The 27,259-nt window shown below is 36.2% G+C and overlaps 1 protein-coding gene across 8 annotated transcripts in view; it reads right to left on the bottom strand.

Moving 5' to 3' along the window:
- Positions 1-27,259, bottom strand: part of TRIQK (triple QxxK/R motif containing) — a 116,107-nt gene that overhangs the window by 8,636 nt on the left and 80,212 nt on the right. The gene's annotated exons all lie outside the window — the stretch shown is intronic.

Below are 27,259 nucleotides of genomic sequence, written 5' to 3'. Positions count from 1 at the left end.
CGACTTGACAGACATATTCAGTTTCCTGTGAAGTGAATATCAACAAAGATTAAAAAAAAAATCCCTTTAGAGAATAAGATGTTTAAAGCAAAGGCCATCTGGAGCATTTGGAGACAAATATGGACATAAATGAATATACGTAAGATCCCATCAAATAGGTAAGGTTAAACATCTTCATCCTGGAGAAGGGCATGGCAACCCACTCCAGAATTCTTGCCTGGAGAATGCCCATGGACAGAAGAGCCTGGCGGCTACAGTCCATGGAGTCACAAGAGTTGGAGACAACTGAAGTGACTTAGCATGCAGGGAAACAATTTTGTCTTGGTAACTGAAGAGTAACAGTTTATTAGAAATTTTATTATGGATATATCAAATATTCAATAATCAATTTGAGAAATATTCTCAAGCTTTCTCTAGGTAAGATATTGAAGACTGATCTGTAAATAATTAACTTTCAATTCATTAGAAAAAAATATTTAACTTCTGTTTGTTATCAATGGAGGACAGAATAAATATGGCTTGATAAATGATCCAGGGTAGCTATATTGAAATATTAGTTTCAATCTTCTTTTCCAAATTTAACAACCAGAAATGAACAAAATTGAGTTAGAGTCACAAAATTTGCTTTTTGCTGTGTACCATCTGGTGACCCCACTAATGAGTAACAAAAGAGCTATTACACAGCCTGTGAGGAAAATAGATTTAACAACAATAACAACAACAAAAACACTGACTAGAATAATATACATATTTTTGTTAACCAAACTCTTAGCTAAGAATTGAGTCAAATGAGGGTCAAATATAAGCATATGTCATTCTGAGTGGGAATTAACATTTGACCAAATAATCTCTTTGAGTATTTTATATTCTCTTATTTGGCCACACTGAAGTAAGCCTGAAAGCAGTTTATCTAAAGTATATCATCAAAGTGTAATGTGCAATATATTTCTTAATGTGTTTGCTAATGGTTCAAAAATATCTTTAAAATTCTATTAGATTTTTAGAATTAGAAATGGCAGGGAGAAGTGAGACAAATAGACTGGAATAATGAAGAAATGCCATATTTGTGTTTGTTAGACACAGAAAAGTATTTGTTTGGCTGAAGAATTATGTTTTTATTAAAGAAGAGTGTATGCTATTTTCTTAACTGTATGGTATAGCAGTCATTCTGGATCTATGAGCATGCAGAAGTCTAATAAATATTATTTGATGATAGAGCTTAATGATCCAGAAATGAGCCAATTGTAAGAATGTATATCAAATGATCTAAATTTAAACTATACAATGAACAAAATACAGAAAAATATTACTCTGACCCATTTTAAATTAGCAACATTTAATTTTGCTGAAAAAAAACCTTGACAAGTGTTCACTCGGATTTCACATTCTCAATAGTCAAACTATTCATGTCATTATTCCTGCTGAGATATAAACAGTTCAGAACAATGAAACTGGTGACACATCAAATGTCTCCACACAACCAAATGTCATGGTTACAAAACAAATTTTTAATGAGAATCTAAAAAGAAATTTCATTATTATGTATATGAAGCCAAGCAGTCATTTCTTATATTATCTTATATATGCCTTATAATAAACTCTGGGTGCAAGAGGGACAAAATAAATAAAGAAAAAAGAATTATCTTAACCCATTTGCTTTTCATAGACATACAGTATTTTGGATGATGTGTCTGTCATAAAATAGATAAAAAAATGCCTAAAAGAGTTAATGTTAAAGTGGGATTTTATCATTCTACTTCACTTGCCGTTGGCTAAATAATGCATTCTATTTCAATTCAACTATAATTTCTTAAAGAATAATATTTATAGATTTATATTAAAGTTGATACATTTGAAGCTATATTTATAATAAATAGTTTTAAAAATTATTGCACACCTCATACCTCAAAAAGTACATCTGTCATTAATGTAGCATTCTCTTTGCCGACTATGATATCCAAAAGTATATACTGCAAAATGTGGTTTCATTCTGCTAAGGGAAAACATTTACAGGGACATCTGCTAAGTTCTTTGTAACTAAAACCAGATCTTTCCTTTATATCCAATGAGAATTTTAACATTTTTTTATGGCTTCAAAAAATACCTATGCCCACATGATCATAAAAATATAAAAAAGAAGCTCTTGACTTTGCTTACTTACACCTAGGAAAAAACACTTTTATATAATCTAGATTTTATATGTAGGCAAATTCTGAAATCCAATTGGATCTGATTCTGATTACATCAGTAACACAATAATCAAAGTAGCAACTTAGCAATTGCTCATTATATTTTATACTAGGGAAATTTAAGCCCACGAAGCTAATACAGGGTCTCAATCATCTCATTTTTCTCTTCTCATTTTCACTATTCATCACATTTCCATATTTGAATTTCCCATGATACAGTTTAAGTAGCAAAAGTTTTCTCCCCCAACAAAAGCATCTCCTTAATTTCTGATGGACTGATTTATGTCTCTCTCCAATATAAGCCTATTATTTCATTTTATTTTTAAATTATCATACAGTAAAGTCAACAATTTTTTCTTTTGGTATAGAGTTATATCAATTTTAATGCTTATATACAGATTTATGTAATTACTACTACAGTCTAGATACAGAAAATTTATATTGGGTTGGCCAAAACCTTCATTTGTATTTTTCTATAACATCTTACAGAAAACTCTCTGGCACTATCCTTCTATACTCAACCTCCCTCCAACCCATAATTCCTGGCAATCACTGATCTATTGTCTATTTATCTAGCTTTGTCTTTTCAATAATGTGGCAATAATGTGACAAAGGTTTTTTTATTCAGCATCAATTCAGTTCAGTTCAGTTCCTCAGTCATGTCTGATTCTTTGCGACCCCATGGACTGCAGCACGCTAGGCTTCCCTGTCCATCACTTACTCCTGGAGCTTACTCAAACTCATGTCCACCTAGTTGGTGATGCCATCCAACCATCTCATCCTCTGTTATCCCCTTCTCCTCCTGCCTTCACCCTTCCCAGCATTAGGATCTTTTCTAATGAGTAAGTTCTTCCCATCAGGTGGCCAAAGTATTGGAGTTTCAGCTTCAGCATCAGTCCTTCCAATGAATATTCAGGACTGATTTCCTTTAAAATTGACTGGTTTTATCTCCTTGCAGTCCAAGGGACTCTCAAGAATCTTCTCCAACACTACAGTTCAAAAGCATCAATTCTTCGGTGCTCAGCATTCTTTATGGCCCAACTTGCACATTCATGCATGACTACTGGAAAAGCTATGGCTTTGACTAGACAGATCTTTGTTGGCAAAGTCAAGTCTCTGCTTTTTAATATGCTGTCTAGGTTGGTCATAGCTTTTCTTCTAAGGAGCAAGCATCTTTTAATTTCATGGCTGCAGCCAAAGAAAATAAAGTTTTTCACTGTTTCTATTGTTTCCCCATCTATTTCCCATGAAGTGATGGGACCAGATGTCATGATCTTAGTTTTCTGAATGTTGAGTTTTAAGCCAGCTTTTTCACTCTCCTCTTTCACTTTCATCAAAAGTCTCTTTAGTTCTTCTTCACTTTCTGCCTTAAGGGTGGTGTCATCTGCATATCTGAGGTTACTGATACTTCTCCCAGCAACCTTGATTCCAGCTTGTGCTTAATCCAGCCCAGCGTTTCTCATGATGTACTACTCTGCATAAGCATGGTGACAATATACAGTCTTAACATACTCCTTTCCTGATTTGGAACCAGTCTGTTGTTCCATGTCAAGTTCTAACTGTTGCTTGCTGACCTGCATACAGATTTCTGAGGAGGAAGGTCAGGTGGTCTGGTATTCTCATCTCTTGAAGAATTTTCCAGTTTATTATGATCCACACAGTCAAAGGCTTAATCAATAAAGCAGAAATAGATGTTTTTCTGGAACTCTCTTGCTTTTTCAATGATCCAACGGCTGTTGCCAATCTGATCTCTGGTTCCTCTGCCTTTTCTAAAACCAGCTTGAACATCTGCAACTACAGGGTTCTCGTACCGCTGAAGCCTGGCTTGGAGAATTTTGAGCATTATTTTGCTAGCATGTGAGATGAGTGCAATTGTGCAGTAGTTTAAGCATTCTTTGGCATTGCCTTTCTTTGGGATTGGAATGAAAACTGACCTTTTCCAGTCCTGAGTTTTCCAAATTTGCTGGCATATTGAGCGCAGCACTTTAAAAGCATCATCTTTTAGGATTTGAAATAGCTCAGCTGGAATTCCATCACTTCCACTAGCTTTGTAGTGATGCTTCCTAAGGCCCACTTGACTTTGCATTCCAGGATGTCTGGCTCTAGGTGAGTGATCATATTTACCTTTTAAAAAATTGCCAAACCATCTTTCAGTGTGGTTGCATTCGCACCAACAACAAATTAGAGTTCTGATAGTTTTTCATCACCACTAGCACTTGGTATTATTTTATCTAGGTTATCTAATTTTTCAGTGTATAATTGCCCATACTATTCCCTTATTAAAGTGAAAGTCATTCAGTCGTGTCTGACTCTTTGCAACCCCACGGACTATATAGACCATGGAATCCTCCAGGCTAGAATACTGCAATGGGTAGCTGCCGGGAGCCGGCATATTGTATATTGAGTGCATATTGCATATTGCATATTGAGTGCAGCACTTTCCACAGCATCATCTTTCAGGATCTGGAATAGCTCAACTGGAATTCTATCACTGCCGGGAGCCAGCGTGAGGAACTCCGCCCATGACAAAGGTCATGAGGAAGGAGGCTCGGCATACGCAAAGGCGGGATCAAGCCTCAGGGGTCTCCCTGGAAATTCTCAAGCATCTACCCCCAAAACCAGAGTCTGCCTACTTTCTGCTTTGTGCTTTCACCTACACCTCTGACTTTACGGGGGGCTGTCCCCCACTACCTCTCTCTGAAAAAAGAGTTAGCTTACAGCTCCAGTTAATAATTCCTGGGTGTGACAGTGTTTAACCTACAAACTCCTTTGGAAATCCTCTAGCCTGCCTGAATAGGTTTTTCCGGCCACATGTGATTGTTAACAGCCTCCCGACTGTGATAGGCAGGAGATGTTCTAAACTGTCTAAACACAGATTCCTTTGAGTAGTTAAAAGATTGATTAGAAATTGTATTGGTGAAGGGTTTTTCACTTATTGGGCCAATGTTTGCTGCTAAGTCTCCATACTCCTTACCTACTGTGTCCTTGGCAGTGTATTGATTGATATAATGGGTGTATAGAAATGTAAGTAGTAGCCTCAATGTTTGTAACCTTGGACCCTTGAGTTGTCTTTTCTTGATTGAGCCCACCTCACCTTTGCCCTATAGGGATGCAGCTTTGTCCAATACTTTTTTGGAGGCTGGTGCCTGACTTTGGAATAATCACCTTTAGAAAAAGATAAGTTTCTTAAAATGTTATCAGGCATCCTGGCCAGAAGATGATGTAATTCACCTGAACTTTTGCATATGATAAGTTTGAAAGCCTGGCTTTGACTAGGACCAGGAGCTGCTGTCCTTGCATGATTCCACCCCTTCCCCGATTATCCTCTATGCACAATTTAAGGTATAAAAACTACTTTGGAAAATAAAGTGCGGGCCTTGTTCACCAAAACTTGGTCTCCCCATGTCGCTCTCTCTCCCAAATTCTGGCTGGGTCTCCATCTGGAGCGCAGAACCCGCCATGCTTGCTAATTATGCCTGGGCTTCTAAGATCTGACCGGGGAGGCCTCAGTGTCTCCTCTCCTTCGGGAGAACGGAAGGACGCCTGCGGCCTATGTAAGTGGTGCAAACTTCTTGTCTTGAAGTTTTATTGGTCTCCCGCGTAAACCAAGCTACTCAGCCTCTTTTCTCCACTGAATTTTCCTACTGAGCTATCCTCATCCTATTACTCTTTATATCTTTGATAAATATTTAAATAAATAGGTCGCCTATGCCATCTCTCCTTCGAATACCCTGGATCAGCCGGGTCTGGACCCCGGCAGGTAGCCTTTCCCCTTTCCAGCTCTCCAAGTTTGTTGGAGAGCTTCCCAACCCAGGAACTGAACTGGGGTCTCCTGCATTGCAGGTGGATTCTTTACCAACTGAACTATTAAGAAAGCTCATATTCACTTATAATCCATGGTATAGTTATAAGATTGATAGTATTCTGGCTTATTTTATTATTGGTATTAGTACTATTTTTTTTTCCTCCCTTAGATAGTCTAACTAAAGATTTTTCAATTTCATCTGTCTTTCTAAATAACAACATTTGGGTTTTATTGATTTCTTTCTACAGATTTTTTTTCGTATTATATTTCCACTCTAATCTTTCTTATTTCCTTCCTTCACATTGCTTTGAGTTCAGTTTGCTCTTCTTTTTCTATTTTTTTAGATAGAGATAAAGGTTATTGATTTTAAATCTTTTTTATTAATAATGTCATTAACAGGTATAAATTTACATCTAAATACTGCTTTATCAGCATCTCATAAGTCATAAAGGAGAAGAAAAAAATATATACAAAAACACTTGTAGATATATTTACCTATGCAGTCACTTTTATTGATGTTAGCTTATTTTTTCTTTGTGGATTCTAACTACTGTCTTATGGATTTTGATTTTAGCCTACAAAACTTCCTCGAGTGTTTCTTATAGGGCAAGTGTGCTACTGATGGATTTTCTGGTTTTGTTTATCCAAGAACACATTAATTTCTCCCTTTTTTAAAGGATAGTTTTGCTTGGTACAGAATTCTTGATTGGCACTCCTTTGCTTTCATCACATCAATTCACTCTTTATGTCTGACTCTCAACAATTTTATTATCATGTGGTCAGGTGTGGATCTCTTTCAGTTTTTCTTACTCAAAATTTTGTGAGGTTCTTGAATATACAAATTAAAGTTTTTCATCATATCAGAGAAAGTTTTGGACATTATTTTTTCAAATATTATTTTTGACCCTCTCTCTTCTTCCTCGTATTCTAGAACTATCTTTATGCAAAGACTTGTAGTCTGGATAGAGTCCTGCAGGTATCTATGGCTCTGTTCCTATTTAACCACATCTCATTCATTATTTTTATGTAATGTTTTTCAAACTGGATAATCTCAATAACCTCTCTTCATGTTTTCTGTTTCTCCTATAAGGTAAAACCTACTGTGAAGCTCTTTAAGTGAAATTTTTATATTTATTATTATATTTTTTCAACTCTAGAATTTCTATTCCCTTCTATACATAATTTACATTTCTATAATATTATTCTCTATTTATTGAGACATCATTTACATACATCAAGTCTTTAGACATGGTTTTCTTTAGTTTTTTGAACATATTTAAAATGAATGATTTAAAGTCTTTGTCTAGTAAGTTCAAAGTTTGAGCTTCTTTAGGGACACTTTCTATCCTTTTTCTGTGCATGGACCATAATTTGCTAATTTTTTTTCATACTTTTTGTAGAAAACAGTTTTCTACAAAATAATGTTATGTGGCAACAGTTAAATAATGTAAAATGGCAACTCTGCAAAACAGACCTCCCCTAGAATTTGTTGTTACTGGTCTTTGTTCTTCTTTTGTTGGTGTTAGTGTCTGTCTGTTTGTTTAGTGACTTTAATGGGCTAATTCTATAGAGTCTGTATTCTTTGTCATATGGAATCACTTCCCTAAATGTTCATCTAGAAACTGGATAGATATTGTCTTAAATGTCTTGAACCAATAAATCTTCCAGGTTTGTTGAAGAGATGTTTCATGCTTTAACAGGACTTTATACTTCTGCCTTAGCCTTCACTTCCTGCTAGCTTCCTCAAGATCAGCAAGAAGTGAGAGTTTATAGTTTGCCCAGGTCTTTACTGGACATGGCATAGCCCTCCACAGGTTCATGACTTCTAGATCCCCAAGAATCTATCAGGGATTTTCAAAGACACTATGATCATCTCATTATCTGGTCTAAAAAAAAACAAACAATTTTTTTTAGGTCAGCCTCATGCTAGTAATGCTGCCTCAGGCAGTTGTGATATTTAATGCTTGCCATGGATTGTATTTCCCAAATGCCATCAGGAAAGGACTCTTCACACAGAATGAAGAGTTTATTTGACCTGCCAAATAAAGACAAGGTCAAATAAAAACAAGTTCTTTGATTAGCTCTAATAATTTTCTGGTGGAGTCTTTAGGGTTTTCTATGTAGAGGATGATGTCATCTGCAAACAGTGAGAGTTTTACTTCTTCTTTTCCAATTTGGATTCCTTTTATTTCTTTTTCTGCTCTGATTGCTGTGGCCAAAACTTCCAAAACTATGTTGAATAGTAGTGGTGAAAGTGGGCACCCTTGTCTTGTTCCTGATTTTAGCAGAAAATTACTAGAGCTGATCAATGAATATAGTAAAGTTGCAGGATATAAAATCAACACACAGAAATCCCTTGCATTCCTATACACTAATAATGAGAAAACAGAAAGAGAAATTAAGGAAACAATTCCATTCACCATTACAACAAAAAGAATAAAATACTTAGGAATATATCTACCTAAAGAGACTAAAGACCTATATATAGAAAACTATAAAACACTGGTGAAAGAAATCAAAGAAGACACTAATAGATGGAGAAATATACCATGTTCATGGATCAGAAGAATCAATATAGTGAAAATGAGTATACTACCCAAAGCAATTTATAGATTCAATGCAATCCCTATCAAGCTACCAACGGTATTTTTCACAGAGCTAGAAGAATAATTTCACAATTTGTATGGAAATACAAAAAACCTCGAATAGCCAAAGCAATCTTGAGAAAGAAGAATAGAATTGGAAGCACCAATCTGCCTGACTTCAGGCTCTACTACAAAGCCACAATCATCAAGACAGTATGATACTGGCACAAAGACAGAAATATAGACCAATGGAACTAAATAGAAAGCCCAGAGATAAATCCACACACCTATGGACACCTTATCTTTGACAAAGGAGGCAAGAATATACAATGGAGAAAAGACAGTCTCTTTAACAAGTGGTGCTGGGAAAACTGGTCAACCACTTGTAAAAGAACAAAACGAACACTTTCCAACACCAGACACAAAAATAAACTCAAAATGGATTAAAGATCTAAACATAAGACCAGAAGCTATAAAACTCCTAGAGGAGAACATAGGCAAAACACTCTCCAACATAAATCACAGCAGGATCCGCTATGACCCACCTCCCAGAATACTGAAAATAAAAACAAAAATAAACAAATGAGACCAAATTAAAATTAAAAGCTTCTGCACAACAAAGCAAACTATAATCAAGATGAAAAGACAGCCTTCAGAATGGGAGAAAATAATAGCAAATGAAGCAACTGACAAACAACTAATCTCAAAAATATACAAGCAACTCCTGCAGCTCAACTCCAGAAAAATAAACGACCCAATCAAAAAATGGGCCAAAGAACTAAACAGACATTTATCCAAAGACAACACACAGATGGCTAACAAACACATGAAAAGATGCTCAACATTACTCATTATCAGAGAAATGCAAATCAAAACCACTAGGAGGGACCATTTCACGCCAGTCAGAATGGCTGTGATCCAAAAGTCTATAAGCAATAAATGCTGGAGAGGATGTGGAAAAAAGGGAACTCTCTTATACTGTTTGTGGGAATGCAAACTAGTACACCCACTATGGAGAACAGTGTGGAGATTCCTTAAAAAACTGTAAATAGAACTGCCTTATGACCCAGCAATCCCACTGCTGGGCATACACACCGAGGAAACCAGAATTGAAAGATACATGTGTACCCCAATGTTCATCACAGCACTATTTATAATAGCCAGGACATGGAAGCAACCTAGATGTCCATCAGCAGATGAATGGATAAGAAAACTGTGGTACATATACACAATGGAGTATTACTCAGCCATTAAAAAGAACACATTTGAATCACTTCTAATGAGGTGGATGAAACTGGAGCCTATTATACAGAGTGAAGTAAGCCAGAAAGAAAAACACCAATACAGTATGCTAATGCATATATATGGAATTTAGAAAAATGGTAATGACAACCCTGTATGTGAGACAGCAAAAGAGACACAGATGTATAGAACAGTCTTTTGGACTCTGTGGGAGAGGGAGAGGGTGGGATGATTTGGGAGAATGTCATTGAAACATGTATAATATCATATAAGAAACGAAACGCCAGTCCAGGTTTGATGCAGGATACAGGATGCTTGGGGCTGGTGCACTGAGATAACCCAGAGGGATGGTACGGGGAGGGAGATGGGAGGGGGGTTCAGGATGGGGAACACGTGTACACCTGTGGAGGATTCATGTTGATGTATGGCAAAATCAATTCAATATTGTAAAGTAATTAGCCTCCAATTAAAATAAATAAATTTAAATTAAAAAAAAAAAGACAAGTTCTGAGAATGGGGATATGCAGTGAGTTGCTGGATGGGTCAAATAGTGACAGTTCTCAGAGGATGGGATTTGGGGTGGCCCCAGACCCATTCCACCTTCTCCAGTGACTGCGGGCTGCTGTCTTTCATGACTGTTATCATTGTAAGGTTCAGGAGAGGAAAATGGGACACTAAGGCGAGTTAAACAAAACAAAGCTCGATGCTTTTACTCAGATTTAGTGTTTTTCTCAAATAAATATACTTGCAAGGTTTTAAAATTTGCATTAATTTACAGAGTTTTTAAAAAGTTGATTTTGACAATTTTTTGCCATTGTTCTTGCTTATATAGATGAGTAGACTTTTTTAATTTAGTTTTTAAACATTTTTATGATGTTTTGTTGGTTTCTGCTGTTCAGTTCAGTCACTCAGTCATGTCCGACTCTTTGCAACCCCATGGACTGCAGCATGCCGGGCCTCCCTGTCCATCACCAACTCCCAGACTTTACTCAAACTCAAGTCCATTAAGTTGGTAACACCATCTAACCATCTCATCCTCTGTCATCCCCTTCTCCTCCTGCCTTCAATCTTTCCCAGAATCAGGGCCTTTTCCAATGAATCAGCTCTTTGCATCAGGTGGCCAAACAAATGGGAGTTTCAGCTTCAGCATCAGTCCTTCCAATGAATATTCGGGACTGATTTCCTTTAGCATGGACTGGTTGGATCTCCTTGCAGTCCAAGGGACTCTCAAGAGTCTTCTCCAACACCACAGTTCAGAAGCATCAATTCATAGGTGCTCAGCTTTCTTTATAATCCAACTCTCACATCCATACATGACTACTGGGGAAAAAAAAAAAAAAAAAGCCTTGACTAGACAGGACTTTGTTGGCAAAGTAATGTCTCTGCTGTCTAGGTTGGTCATAATTTTTCTTCCAAGGAGTAAGTGTCTTTTTATTTCATGGCTGCAGTCACCATCTGCAGTGATTCTGGAGGCCCCAAAAATAAAGTCTGGCACTGTTTCCACTGTTTCCCTATTTGTCATGAAGTGATGGGACCAGATGTCATGATCTTAGTTTCTGAATGTTGAGCTTTAAGCAAACTTTTTCACTCTCTTCTTTCACTTTCATCAAAAGGCTCTTTAGTTCTTCTTCACTTTCTGCCATAAGAGTGGTGTCATCTGCATATCTGAGGTTATTGATATTTCTCCCGGCAATCTTGATTCCAGCTTGTGCTTCATCCAGCCCAGCATTTTTCACGATGTACTCTGCATATAAGTTAAATAAGCAGGGTGACAATATACAGCCTTGACGTATTCCTTTTCCTATTTGGAACCAGTCTGTTGTTCTATGTCCAGTTCTAACTGTGGCTTCCTGACCTGCATATAGGTTTCTCAAGAGGCAGATCAGGTGGTCTGGTATTCCCATATCTTTCAGAATTCACCACAGTTTATTGTGATGCACACAGTCAACATCTTTGACATAATCAATAAAACAGGAATAGATGTTTTTCTAGAACTCTCTTGTTTTTTCGATGATCCAACAGCTGTTGCCAATCTGATCTCTGGTTCCTCTGCCTTTTCTAAAACCAGCTTGAACATCTGGAACTTCACAGTTCACGTATTGCTGAAGCCTGGCTTGGAGAATTTTGAGCATTACTTTACTAGCATGTGAGATGAGTGCAACTGTGCGGTAGTTTGAGCATTCTTTGGCATTACCTTTCTTTGGGATTGGAATGAAAACGGACCTTTTCCAGTCCTGTGGCCACTGCTGAGTTTTCCAAATTTGCCGGCATTTTGAGTGCAGCACTTTCAAAGCATCATCTTTAGGATTTGAAATAGCTCAACTGGAATTCCATCACCTCCACTAGCTTTGTTTGTAGTGATACTTCCTAAGGCCTACTTGACTTTGCATTCCAGGATGTCTGGCTCTAGGTGAGTGATCACACCATCGTGATTATCTGATGATCTTTTTTATACAGTTCTTCTGTGTATTCTTGCCACCTCCTCTTAATATCTTCTGCTTCTATTAGGTCCATACCATTTCTGTCCTTTATTAAGCCTATCTTTGCATGAAATGTTCCCTTGGTTTCTGCTGTACAACAACACAAATCAGCCATAATTTTATATTTCTATATCTATATATGTACCAATCATCTCCCTTTTGAACTTCCCGCCCCTTTCCACAACCCACCCCTCTAGGTCATCATAAAGGGCCAGGCTGGGCTCCCTGTGCTACACAACAAGCTAGAAGAAAGCTATCTTACACCTGATAGTATATATATATGCTGGTGCTACTTATTCCATTCGCCCCATTCTTTTCCTCCCCCACTGTGTCTACAAGCCCATTCTCTACATGTGTCTCCATTCATTCTGTGCAATTAGGTTCATATATCCCACCAATTCATGGGAAATAGATGGGGAAACAGTGGAAACAGTATCAGACTTTATTTTTCTGGGCTTCAAAATCACTACAGATGGTGACTGCAGCCATGAAATTAAAAGACACTTACTCCTTGGAAGGAAAGTTATGACCAACCTAGATAGCATATTCAAAAGCAGAGACATTACTTTGCCAACAAAGGTTCGTCTAGTCAAGGCTATGGTTTTTCCTGTGGTCATGTATGGATGTGAGAGTTGGACTGTGAAGAAGGCTGAGTGCTGAAGAATTGATGCTTTTGAACTGTGGTGTTGGAGAAGACTCTTGAGAGTCCCTTGGACTGCAAGGAGATCCAACCAGTCCATTCTGAAGGAGATAAGCCCTGGGATTTCTTTGGAAGGAATGATGCTCAAGCTGAAACTCGAGTACTTTGGCCACCTCATGCAAAGAGTTGACTCATTGGAAAAGACCCTGATGCTGGGAGGGATTGGGGGCAGGAGGAGAAAGGGACGACAGAGGATGAGATGGCTGGATGGCATCACTGACTCGATGGACGTGAGTCTGAGTGAACTCTGGGAGTTGGTGATGGACAGGGAGGCCTGGCGTGCTGCGATTCATGGGGTCGCAAGGAGTCAGACACGACTGAGCGACTGATCTGATCTGATCTGATGTATATATGTATACATATATAAATATACTATATTTGTTTTTCTCTTTCTGACTTACTTCACTCTGTGTAACAGGCTCTAGGTTTATCCACTTCACTAAAACTGACTCAATTATATTCTTTTTTTTATGGCTGAGCAATATTCCATTGTATATAGGTACAACTTCTTCACCCATTTGTTTGCCAGTGGTCATCTAGGTTGCTTCCTTGTCCTAGCTATTGTAAATAGTGCTGCCATAAACACTGGGGTACACGTGTCTTTTTCGATCACTGTTTTCTCAGGGTATATGCCCAGTAGTGGGGTTGCTGGGTCATATGGTAGATTTATTCCCAGTTTTCTAAGGGATCTCCACACTGTTTTCCATAATAACTGTATCAGTTTACATTTCTTCCAACTGTAGGATACTAAATATATCAGTTTACAATTCCACCAACTGTGGATGAATTGTTGGAAAAGGAGAAAAGGAGGGTTCCCTTTTCTCCATATCCTCTCTAGGATTTATTGTCTGTAGATTTTTTGATGATGGCCACCTTACCAGTCTGAGGTGATACCTCATTGTAGTTTTGATATGCATTTTGCTAATAATTAGTGATATTCAGCATCTTTTCATGTATTTATTAGCCATCTGTTTGTCTAGAAAAACACACTTTTGAGGTCCTTACTTGCCATTCAAGAAGTGCTTCTCTTTCATCCTTTTACCTTTAATATCATTACATTGGAAATGAGTTTCTTATCTCCAGCCTATATTTAGGTCAATTTATAAAATTTCAATCTGAAAATCCTCTGTCCTTTCATTGGTATGTTTAGACTATACACAGTTAATGAAGGGCTTCCCCAGTGGCTCAGCAGTAAAGAATCTGCCTGTAATGCAGGAGATACATATTCTATCCCCGGGCAGGAAGATCCCCTAGAGGAGGCAATGACAATGCACTCCAGTATTCTTGCTTGAAAAATCCCAGGGACAGAGTAGCCCAGAGGGCAGTCCATGGGATTGCAAAGAGTTGGGCATGACTGAAGCAACTGAGCAGAGTGTGAGCATTTAATGAAACTATTAACGTATTTTTATTTAGGTCTACCATTTTATTTTTGTTTTCTTTTCTTTCCTTTGATTTCCTTCTGTTGGACTGCTCATAGCTTTTTTTTGAATTATTTGAATATTTGTCAATATCACATTCAAATCATATGTTGTATTTTGATATATCTCTTAGAATAATGTTGCAATACCTTCCTTAGAGATTATAAAATATACACTTAACTTTTAAGAGTCTAATTCAGATCAATATTTTATAAAATTTCATATTTTAAACATATTCTATATCATTAAAAAATTTTAACATGCAATCCAATACAGTCCACATTGTAATAAAATGTCAACAAGCAACACATTGCTTTGTAGTGCTAGATTTATTAGTTGTTCCCCCTTTTGACTTTTCTGTGCCTATATTTTATTGTCTTGGACATATGTCACAGGTTAGGAAAGTTGCTTCCATTATATGTAAATGACTTTTAATAATTCAAGTCTTTAAATGCCTGCAAAGAATTAAACAAGTGAATATACTACTGTAGAACAGATGTATTTTCCTTAAAAATGCTAGGCAAGAGACTGGTGTCCCTGTTTGATGCATCTGCTTATTATAGCTTAACTGTTTTACAATAAAAAGTGAAAGGCACATGCATAGTTAGAAGGACTATTATACTTGGTTACTGAAATTTTATATTCGTGATAAAAACTGCAAGTTGTCCTTAGATAATACTTGTAGTTTCATTCTGGAATAAAATTTCTAACTACTCTTCTGTCAAGTGTTGTATTCAGTTTAGTTGAAGAATAGCTTTAGCTAGATCTGTACTATTAAAAAATTAAATTATTCTCTGTGACAACCTTGAGGGGTGGGATCGGGTGGAAGGTGGAGGGAGGTTCAAGAGGGAGGTGACATATGTATACCTATGACTGATTCATATTGATTGCTGGCATAAACTAACACAATATTTAAAGCAATTATCCTCCAAGTAAAAATAAATATTTGTTTTTTAAAGTTACATTATTATGTTAACTATTTATATTAAAAGAATTTCCTTGATATAGTAAAACTGAAACAAATGCAGGAATAAATGTAATGTTCAGGTTGATAAATGATGACAAATGCCACTCTTAATCCTCAATCTCAATTACCTTCATCAAAATAGCCATAATGCTCTCTCTGATTTTCTCTAAAATAACTACATATTAAAACTTAAACTTATGAGATATATGTATACTAATGAAATGTCATCTTTGTATGTTTAAAATATTAAATATGTTTAATATTGAGTTGCAAAATCAATATTCTAATAAAAATTCTGTGACATGAAAAACAATTTTTATGCCTTAGTAAGAATATAGATTCTATTATCCATTATGTATAATTCTTAAAAAATATTAATATATCTTTAGATGACCATATTATTAATATTGCCAATAAAAAAAGAAAATTTCTCTGAAATTCTGACATTGAAAGTTAAAATTCCTTTAGTACTATCTGAAATAGAGTGTGTTTCTGTCAATATCTCATTAGAAAGGTTCTCCTTTTGTATGTAAAATCTAAGATAATTATTAGGAAGAAATTAAAAAAGCCATCCCCAAATATGCTAATGACAAGTAATGTACTTGGAGCAATAAAACATTAACTTTCGTGTTAATCACTGGACTTATAGTAATTATATAAGGGAAAAAACACTTAGAATATGTAAACTTTGCTATTTATGTTGCATAATAGAATTTAGCAGCTTTCTTCAAATTTCAAAATAATCTGCATTTTAAAAATTAATTTGGGAATACCAGACCACCTTACCTGCTTCCCGAGAAACCTGTATGCAGGTCAAGAGTAACAATTAGAACCCAACATGGAACAACAGACTGGCTCAAAATTGGGAAAGCAGTATGGCTAGGTTGTATATTATCACCCTGCTTATTTAAGTGATATGTAGAGTACATCATGCATAATGCCAGGCTGGATGAAGCATAAGATGGAATCAAGATTGCCAGGAGAAATATCAACAACCTCAGATACACAAATAATATCACCCTAATGGCAGAAAGCAAAGAGGAACTAAAGAGCCTCTTGAAGGTGAAAGAGAGTGAAAAGCTGGCTTAAAACTCAACAAACAAATATCATACATTATGTGTGTATGTATGTGTGTGTGTGTATGTATATATATATATATATATAGGATCTAGAAGGATGGTACTGACGAACCTGTTCTCAGAGCAGCAAAGGAGATGCAGACATGGACAACAGACTTATGGACAAGTGTGGAGGAGGAGAGGGAGAGGGTGAGATGAATGCAGAGTAGTATGAAACGGTATACACCGACATATGTAAGCAGAAAGCCAATGGGAATTTGCTGTATGACTCGGGGAACTCAAACTGGGGCTCTGTAATAACCTAGAGGGGTGGGAATACACGGGAGGTGGGAGGGAGATTTAAGAGGGATGGGACATATGTACACCCATTGTTAATTTATATTGATGTATGACAGAAATCAAATCAATATTGTAAAGCAATCATCATCAATTAAAAACAAATAATTATTAAAAAAAAAAACCCTCAACATCCACAAAACTAAGATTATGGCATCTGGTTCCATCACTTCATGGCAAATAGACGGGGAAACAATGGAAATAGTGGCAGGTTTTATTTCCTTGGGCTCCAAAATCACTGTGGACAGTGACTGTACCAATGAAATTAAAAGATTTTGTTCCTTGGAAGAAAAGCTATGACTAAACTTGACAGTGTATTAAAAAGCAGAGACATCACTTTGCCAGCAAAGGTCCATACAGTCAAAGCTATGGCTTTTCCAGCATCATGTACAGATGTGAGAGCTGGACCATAAAGAAGGCTGAGTGCTGAAGAATTGATGCTTTTGAAGTGTGGTGCTGGAGAAGACTCTTGAGAGCTCCTTGGACTGCAAGGAGGTCAAACCAGTCAATCCTATAGGAAATCAGTCCTGAATATTCATTGGAAGGACTGATGCTAAAGCTGAAGCTCCAATACTTTGGCCACCTGATTAGAAGAGCAGATACATTAGAAAAGACCCTGATGCTGGGAAAGATTGAAGGCAGGAGGAGAAGGGGACGACAGAGGATGAGATGGTTGGCGGCATCACTGAAACAATGGACATGAGTTTGAGCAAACTCCAGGAGATGGTGAAGGGCAGGGAAGCCTGGTCCGTTGTAGTCCATGGGGTTCCAAAGAGTCAGACACAATTTAGTGACTAAACAACAATCTGCATTTAATGCTGAAAAATGGGCATTTTCAGTGAGTAACATTAAAATTTTCATTTTCACACAGGAAATCTATATTATAAAATTTCTCTTTGAACAAATATTAGCAACTGATTATCAAATCACTGTGACTGTACACATATATATTGAATAGCTTATTCTGGCTAGCAAGTAACGAAATATTATTATCTATAAGGAAATACAAAAGTTATATCTGTATGTCTATATATCTATAATATTTTTAAAAATTTTTTCACCTGTATCCAAGCTCTTAATTACATGAAACATTATTTTTATGGTTAGCAGACAGAGTTGGTAGATTCTCTGAGAACAGTATTGTAAATACTGTAACATCAGAACATATCACAATTTTTTTAGTTAATCTTATGCCAAAGAATAACTGACAATATTCACAACTGGTCACAAGAACTCCTATTTTCTTAAACAATGCTTTCGTTCAGTCATTAAAAATTGTTTATTGAGTACTTACACTAGATAGAAACAGTGTTCAAGGTACTAAAAATAAAACTTTGGCAAAACAGACCAAATGCCTGTTATCTTGAACATTATAAAAAGATGGATAATAAGCACATAAAAAGAATAGTTCAATTTGCCAGGTAATGAAAAGCACTAAAGAGAAAAACACAGTTGGCAAGGGGCAGAAAGGAATAGCAAAAGATGTACTGTTTCAAGCAGAGTGGTCAGGAAAGGCCTTCTTGATAACAGCACTTGGCATTATCAGTTGATGTCACTTATCCAGATACTTGAATGAATTTAGGAAGTCATGTGGATACCTACTGGAAGTGATTCCAAATACTGGCATATAGAGCTGTAAAGACTCAGAAAACACTAACTTTTGGAGGAGGTCAAAATGTCACTGAAGTTTCTCAAGTCAGAAAGAGAGCTTAATAGGTAATGAAATTTAAAAGTTCAATGTCTGATGTCAGGCTCATTGTTCAAAAACCAAGTGTCAATATCTGAGTATACGGGCCCAAATAATATCCTTGGAAATAGGCAAAATCTCCAGCTTGGTTTCCTGACATGTGATGTGAGGGCTTTAGAAAGTATGACTGAAGTAGAAATATTATTCCCCTTGCTTACTAAAGTGGTAAATCAAAGGGAATGCATATTCCTGGAGAAGTTTCAGAAACTGACTATATCATGAAAAACTAAGTATGTGCTTATGCTGATTATTTTCATAAATCTATTTATTTCCTCACCGTCTAGTTGGTCTTAGAGACTAACTGAGTAATACTAAATCTACTATGGCAGAATTTTTTTTTAATGCACTTGTTGTTCAGTTGCTAAGTTGTACGATGCCATGGACTATAGCACACCAGGTTCCTCTGTCCCCTATTATCTCCCAGAGTTTACTCAAATTCATGTTCATTGAGTCAGTGATGAACATGACTAACAATCTAACCATCTTGTCCTCTGCCATTCCCTTCTGCTTTTGCCTTAAATATTTCCCAGCATCAGGGACTTTTCCAGTGAGTTGGCTCTTTGCATCAGGTGGCCAAAGTATTGGAGCTTCAGCTTCAGCATCAGTCCTTCAAATGAATATTCAAGCTTGATTTCCTTTAGGATCAACTAGTTTGATATCCTTGCAGTCGAAGGAACCCTCAAGAATTTTCACCAGCACGCCAGTTGGAAAGCATCAATTCTTCAGTAGTCAGCTTTCTTTATGGTCCAACTCTCACATCCGTACAAACTATTGGAAAAACCATAGCTTTAACTATATGGACTTCTGTTGGCAAAGTAATGCCTTTGCTTTTTAACCTAGATACACTGTTTAGGTTAATTATAGCTTTCCTTCCAAGGAGGAAGCATCTTTTATTTTCATGCCTGCAGTCACCATCTGCAGTGATTTTGGAGCCCGAGAAAATAAAATTTGTCACTGCTTCCACTTTTTCCTCTTCTATTTGCCATGAAGTGATGGAACTGGATGTCATACTTAGCTTTTTGAATGCTGAATTTTAAGCCAGCTTTTCCACTTTCCTCTTTCATCCTCATCAAGAGGCTCTTTAGTTCCTGTTTGTTTTCTGCCATTAGAGTGGAACCATCTGCATATCTGAGGCTGTTGATATTTCTCCTGACAATCTTGATTCCAGCTTGTGATTCATTCAGCCTGGCATTTTGCATGATGTACTCTGCATATAAGTTAAATAAGCAGGGTGAAAATATATAGCCTTGTCGTAATCCTTTCCCAAATTTGGAACCAGTCAGTTGTTCCATGACCAGTTCTAACTGTTGATTCCTGACTCGCATACAGGTTTCTCAAGAGATAAGTAAGGTGGTTTGGTACTTCCTTCTGTTTAAGAATTTTCTACAGGTTTTGTGATTCACAAAAAGGCTTTAGCAGACTCAATGAGGCAATAAATGTTTTCCTTGAACTCCCTTGCTTTCTCTTTGATCCAATGAATGTTGGCAATTGGATCTCTGGTTCCTCTGACTCTTGAAACCCAGCCTGTACATCTGGAAGTTCTTGGTTCCCATACTGCTGAAGCCTAGCTTGAAGGATTTCAAGCATAACCTTTCTAGCATGTGAAATGAGTACAATTATATAGTAGTTTGCACATTTTTTAACATTGCCCTTCTTTGGGTCTGGAATGAAAACTGACCTTTTCCAGTCCTGTGGCCACTGCTGAGTTTTCCACGTTTGCTGACATATTGAATGCAGCACTTTCACAGCATCATCTTTTAGGATTTGAAATAACTCACTGGAATTCCATCACCTCCACTAGCTTTGTTTGTAATAATGTTTCCTAAGGCCCACCTGACTTCACTTTGCAGGATGTCTGGCTCTAGGTGAGTGACCATGCCATCATGGTTTTTTTGGGTCTTTAAGATCTTTTTTGAAGTTCTTCTGTGTATTCTTGCTACCTCTTCTTACTCTCTTCTGTTAGGTTCTTACTCTTTCTGTCCTTTAATGTGCCCATCCTTGCATGAAATGTCCTCTTGATATCTTCGATTTCTTGAAGAGATCTCTAGTCTTTTGCATTGTATTGCTTTCCTCTGTTTCTTTGTATTGTTCATTTAAGAAGTCCTTATCTCTCCTTGCTATTCTCTGGAATTCTGTGCTCACCTTTTCCCCTTTCCTTTTGCTTCTCTTCTTTCCTCAGCTATTTGTAAAGCCTCCTCAGACCACCACTTTGCCTTCTTATTCTAGCAGAATATAAATGTCCTTTCTACATGGTTACAACTAGCTAATTAATCTACCCAAGGAGTTTTTCTAAATTCTGATCACAGATACCATAAGAGACTATATACCTTTACTGGAAGGAACAGTAATATACTGTTTGTATACTAAATCAACTCTCCATTTACTGCTATAATCTAATTCTGAGAGTAACTGCCTCACCAACCTGTACCACATCATGGCACTGGTACGAAATAAGCCTTGAAGAAGATATGAAAACTTTGTGAGATACCTCATTCAGATATATATCATTCATTTATATATATCATTATATATATATATATATATACATACATATATAATTCATATATGGGCTTCTTTACTAGTGGTAAAGAAGCCACATGCCAATGAAGGAAACATAAGAGAAATGGGTTGGATCCCTGAGTTGGGAAGATCCCCTGGAGGAGGGCATGGCAACCCACTCCAGTATTCTTGCCTGGAGAATCCCATGGACAGAGGAGCCTGGTGGGCTAGAGCCCATAGTGTCACAAAGAGTTGGACATGACTGAAGTACCTTAGCATGCACGCATGCATTCATATATATATATCATATATATGAGAGAGAACACAGAGCATTCTGTTAAAAACACAGAGGCTTGTCAACTACATTTGATTCATGAAATCTCATTGATTTAGAGCATAGTAGGATTATCTGCAAAAAATGAGTCAACTTGCTGCACCTGTGCCATATCTATCATTAAGAATGAAACATAGGCACAACTTCTTATAAAACTGGCATTACTTGATAATATCAAATATCTATACCTCTGATTCAATGTTTTTCTACTGTGTATATATTGCAGAAAAATTCTTGTTCCTGTGAACCAAAGAGCAGACATGTCTGAAATTATTTATAGAAACCTTATAATATCATTCATAGAGAAAAAACTGAGAATCATGCAATTGTCAAAACCAAGAGAATAGGCTGGAAAATATTGGTATAGGCAGATGATGGATTATTATAAGGCATAGAAAATTAATGGACCATATCACCATTTAGCAATAAGAATAAAACTCAAAAATATGATATTCAATAAGAGCAAGTTTTATGACAATATATACAGCATGATTTCATTTATATAAGTTCATAAACAAAAAATACATTGTTTAACATGTACCTAGGTGGAAATTTCATAAATGAAATTAACACAAAATCAAGATAGTGGTTCTCTCTCACCAATACAGTGGCATAGAGGGTGTTGCAATTGGGAAAGTGCATAAAGAAGTATATATCTTATATTTAACCTAGATAATGGATACATGGCTGCTTACGTAGTTGTCAAGCTTTTTCATCTACATGCATATTTTATGCATGGAGAGAATGTGAAAAGGTGCTAAGACATGGTACAATAAAAGTTCTCTGGTAGATTGCTGTGCAAGTTCTTCTACCTCTTAGAACTTATGACATAGCATAGTCAGTGGAGCCTTAAGTGCATCTAACTAACTGAGACATAGAAATAAGCCTTTAGCATGTCCCAGTAAAAAAGAAGTGGCAGCCTCTAGGGTTTTGAAATAATTCCATACACCCTTCAACAGGAAACAACTGCTATGAAACAAAGCCTGGATTGCTACCAAGCTCTGATGAAGACTAACTATCTGATTATGAGACTCAGGGACCATCTGGCCTGAGCTACCAGTCATGAATTGGGAGTCATCTCATCCAACAAATCATAAAGTTGTGTACCATTTTAGTAGTTTACAAAATGTATGTGGATGGTTCTTTAAAACATGCTGCACAATGGAAGTAAACCGCTGTTTTGGAGGCGGCCCTAAAACACTGTCTATGAGGGAAATCCTCCCAGCGGCCAAAGTCTAAGTAGTACATTTTGTTGTATGGCTTACCTAGAAAGAGAGGTAACCTAAGATAATACATATTATTTTTTCCTGAATTGGAAACTGAGCCTTCCGTTTAATCAGTTTGGATTCTTCACGCCTATGAGTAAACAGTAAAATGGAGATTCGCAGTGTTGGGTGGGGTAAATTAATTATTATAATAATGTTTGCTATTAAGGAAAAAATGATTTGTTAATACACAATGAGGACTAAAAGAAATATGGAAAGCTGTGAAGGAACTCCTGGGTTAATTCCATGTATTGCTATGACCAATGGTAAATTGTAATGAAATAACTATACAGTCAACTGTAATCTTGGGCTTTTCAGGTGTCACTAGTTTTAAAGAACCCGCCGGCTAATGCAGGAGACTTAAGAGACACAGGATTAATCCCTGGGTTGGGAAGATCCCCTGGAAGAGGCCATGGCAACCACTCCATTATTCTTGCCTGGAGAATCCCATGGAGAGAGGAGCCTGGTGGGCTACAGTCCACAGGGTTGCAAAGAGTCGAACACTACTGAAGCAACTTAGGATGCATTCTTTTTTTTTTTTTTCTTTTTTCTTTTAAATTTAAATTTATTTATTTTAATTGGAGGCTACTTTACAATATTGTATTGGTTTTGCCACACATCAACACCAGGGCTTCCCTGATGGCTCAGATGGTAAAGCATCTGCCTGCAATGCAGGAGACCCAGGGAGTTAGATCCCTGGGTCGGGAAGATACCCTGGAGAAAGAAATGGCAACCCACTCCAGTACTCTTGCCTGGGAAATCCCATGGATGGAGGAGCCTGGCAGGCTACAGTCCATGGGGCCGCATTGAGTTGGATATGACTGAGCGACTTCAGTTTCAGTTTTTTGTTTCCGCACAACTGTAATCTAGAGATGATTTAAAGCATACAGGAGGATGTGCATAAGTTATTCACAAATACAGCGGACCCTTGAACAATGCAGGGGTTGGGGCACTGACTCTCTGCACAGTCAAAAATATAGTAACAACTTTATTGTCAGCCTTCTGGTCCCACATCCATGGATTCACCCAACTCAGGATCCTGTAGTACTCTACTATATATTTATTGGGGAAAAAAAAAATTCATATAAGTGGACCTGAGCAGTTCAAACCCATGATGCCCAACGGTCAACTGTATTTTGCCATTTTATTTCTATAAGGGACTTGAGTATCCATGGGGGTTCTAGAACCAATCTCCCATGGATAGCAAGGCCAACTATCTGTCTTTACAACAAGAAAAATCACTTAGAACCTTCAGGAATGAAGATTTATCTTTCTCACTGAAGGCAAAGTGCTCATCAAATTAAGAAGCTTGCTAAAATAGAAAGATCTAGAATGAATATTTGAGAATGGAGATCATAAATTAAAACCACGATGACCAGCTACAAGACTGACAATAATAACCTGAACCTATAATTCCTTGCTTACTCCTCTCCTAAAGTGTAATGCCTATCCTCTCTACACAACCAATTTCTAGGGAAAAACAAAAACAGCATTATAAACATTTAAATATTTCTTTCTCACAAGAAAGATAAAAGTCTAAATATAACTCAAGATCCTAGACTTGGAAAGCAACAGCCCCTGGTTTGGCTGGAAAATATCTGGGTAGCTTTTGAGAATCTTCTTAGATATTCTTAGGATTATTTCATGATAAGGAACAGAAAGTCAAATTGAAATAACATGAAAATGAGAGAGAGAAAGAAATAGAGGAGAGAGAGAGAGTATAATTGATTACTGTTGTTTCCAGGAGATAAAAGAAGAAGAGTTTATTTCTTGTTTCAGTCTGGAGTCATGGATATCTCCAGCCCTGACTCACACTCTTACAAAACTAAGAGCAAGGTGGAAAGGATATTTTTCCTTGGGATCATTTTAATAATTTGTATGCTCCAAAAGGTTGTCTCACAAGTTACTTCCAATGATGGAAAACTAAGATTCATTCAATAATATGTGTACAGTTCCCAATTCAAGCAACTTTAACAAAGCAAACTACTCTGTCTCTGACTTCTGCTGTTAAATACAAACTGAAAACTTATACTTGAAAACTCAGCATGTATAATCACCAGAATATCCTGCTTCAAGTCTTAAATAGGGATCACAAGTATCAACTAAAAGCAAAATAATAACTAAAAAAGAAAACATTTATACCAAAGATATTTGAATTATGTATGCCTGAATTTTTTATAGCAAATATGATGCCATACATTCTTATAATTTTTATTTATGTGTACTTTGCAAACAATCTGTGTAATATCTGTTTTTTAAACAGAATACTTTCAGAAGTCATTTTCATTTATAATCTCTAATCAGTAGGCGCTATGTATGTTAAAAGTTCCTTTCTTATTCCATATAATTAAAATATATTTAACTTTAGCATGAGCACTGTTTTTGTAAAGAATCATAAGAACATATATTTAATAAAGATCATAAATATTTTGGTACCTCAATATTATCATTTACCATTCCTCATATTATATTAATTTAGGAAAGAACAGAGTAATCAATATGTTCTATTTAATTCAACATAAAAAGTTACATTTATGCCGTGAATTATTTTACACTTAAAGCAATAGTCAGTGTTAACTATGCCATAGTTTTACAGTCTCTTCAGTTTAATAAAAGAATAGATTAACCGCTTTTTGCTTTTTGATTCCTTCGTTTTGCCTAGAAACAAGACTGCATCTTTGCCCTGTGTTGATACTGCTGTCTAAGCTCATTATCATGTGAATATCCGGTTATTGTTTTATAACTGTTCATTTTTCAGAAGCCCACTGATTTTTTCCTTTCTTAGAACAGTAGACTTTACACTAGCCCCACTCATTATCATCGTGTGGCAGTACTGCTCTTCCTCTGCCTTTGCTGCTTTAAAAATTAATGCACTGTTATTTTCTGAATACTGCATAAGCTGCTTATGAGTACATTATGCTATCAAGCAAGCACATGCAGAAAAGCTTCCTAAACTGTTATTCTTTCAATGAAAATACAGCTGGTTCTGCTTCAAAGGCACATCTTTTCACCTGCAAATGGACTTGCTCCTACACTTATTCCTCAATTCATTGTCTTTTATTTGTGTCTGGAAATCTTTAATTGCCTTTAATTAGAAAAAAGTAAATTCAGTGCTTTAATCTTGCAAATACATTCAATCATAATTCTGTCTGGGATGAATACCAAGTTCTATTCACTGTCTGATCTCTATAACAAAGATATATAATTTATTGTCCATTTATATAGACCACACCAATTAAGATACAATAGAAAAGCGAAGAGATAAGAGTCAAAATATTTGAAAAGAAAAATTTGCAATCTAAATTTAATTACTCAAATGAATTATTAGAAGACGAGTTATTTACAGCATGCCAAAATTACTGACAAATAATAAAAGTTGCTAATCAACAATACTTTTATATTTCTTTCAACATTTTTAAATAATTTCTCATCAACTGCTTCAAATCCCTTCTCCCTTCCTTAAAAAAGCAAAAAGCTATTTGGAATCTTATTTTTTTCATATTATCAAAATTATACATAGAAGAACATTACAATTTGACATAGAGTCATTTTCCAACTACTATATGAACACAATTTTTAGTTATTATATTATAAATTACAAATAACTGTAGAAAATTCTTTGCAAAAGCAAGGGTCAAGAGTCTTATGAAAGTCTATAGCAAGTTCCAATAGCTAGGCCAGTAAACAAAACATCTGCATTTTGATAGCTGTAAGATTTATAAACTCACAAATTACATGATCACAAGCAAAATAACATTATAATTTTAATCAGTCAGTTGATAAAAGAAAATTATTACAAAAACCAGAAACACAATAAAACACAGATCTAATAGAGTCTCATCAGCACTGTATACCTTTATACTTAGCTAGTCTTATAAAATGATGCCATATATTTACCTAAAGAAAAAAAAAGAGGTATTATCTATAAAAATAATATTTGAAAAAGTATTTTTCATAAAATTATTGAGGGCTATACAGAGGAAACTAGTGAGTTCATCCTCAAAAACAAAAATCTCAGGAAAACTTTTGCAATTATATTACAGAGGCAACTCAAACAATGATGATTTTTCAAATTTTGGACAAAATAAAGGGATGTTAATTCTACATTGCAAGGACATACCATTATTTAATGGCATTAGTACTAAAAAACAAGCATTTCACTTTGGACTCCTACAAATATAATGCAGTAAGTTGCTTATATAAATAAACTTCCTAGAAAATGCATTAAAAATACTAACCAAGCAACAATTTATATACATATGTGTAAGGGAGCAAAATTTACCACCCCAAACGTCTTTTTGGCATGCAGATCATTTGAGTTGAAAACAATCAAGGCCCAAAAACACTCAGGAAGAAACTTGTACCTTCTCCTACTTAAAAAATTTAGATAGAAGATGTGCTCTAAGAATAGAGCTATCACTAGAGATATCTGCAAAATATATTGGGCAGTGTAGTGTGGTGGGAGAAACTCAGTAGTGCCTAAAGATCAGAGTGAACTCTTGTGTTCCATTATCTCTGCCTGTCTGACTGCTTAGTCACTCAGTCATGTATGATTCTTTGCGACCCCATGGACTGTAGCCCACCAGGCTCCTCTGTCCATAGGATTCTCCAGG

This window comes from Bos indicus x Bos taurus, chromosome 14 (assembly GCF_003369695.1).
Source record: "Bos indicus x Bos taurus breed Angus x Brahman F1 hybrid chromosome 14, Bos_hybrid_MaternalHap_v2.0, whole genome shotgun sequence".
Taxonomy (NCBI): Eukaryota; Metazoa; Chordata; class Mammalia; order Artiodactyla; family Bovidae; genus Bos; species Bos indicus x Bos taurus.
Note: the sequence above shows the minus strand (reverse complement) of the source record. Positions and strands in the feature narration are given on the sequence as shown.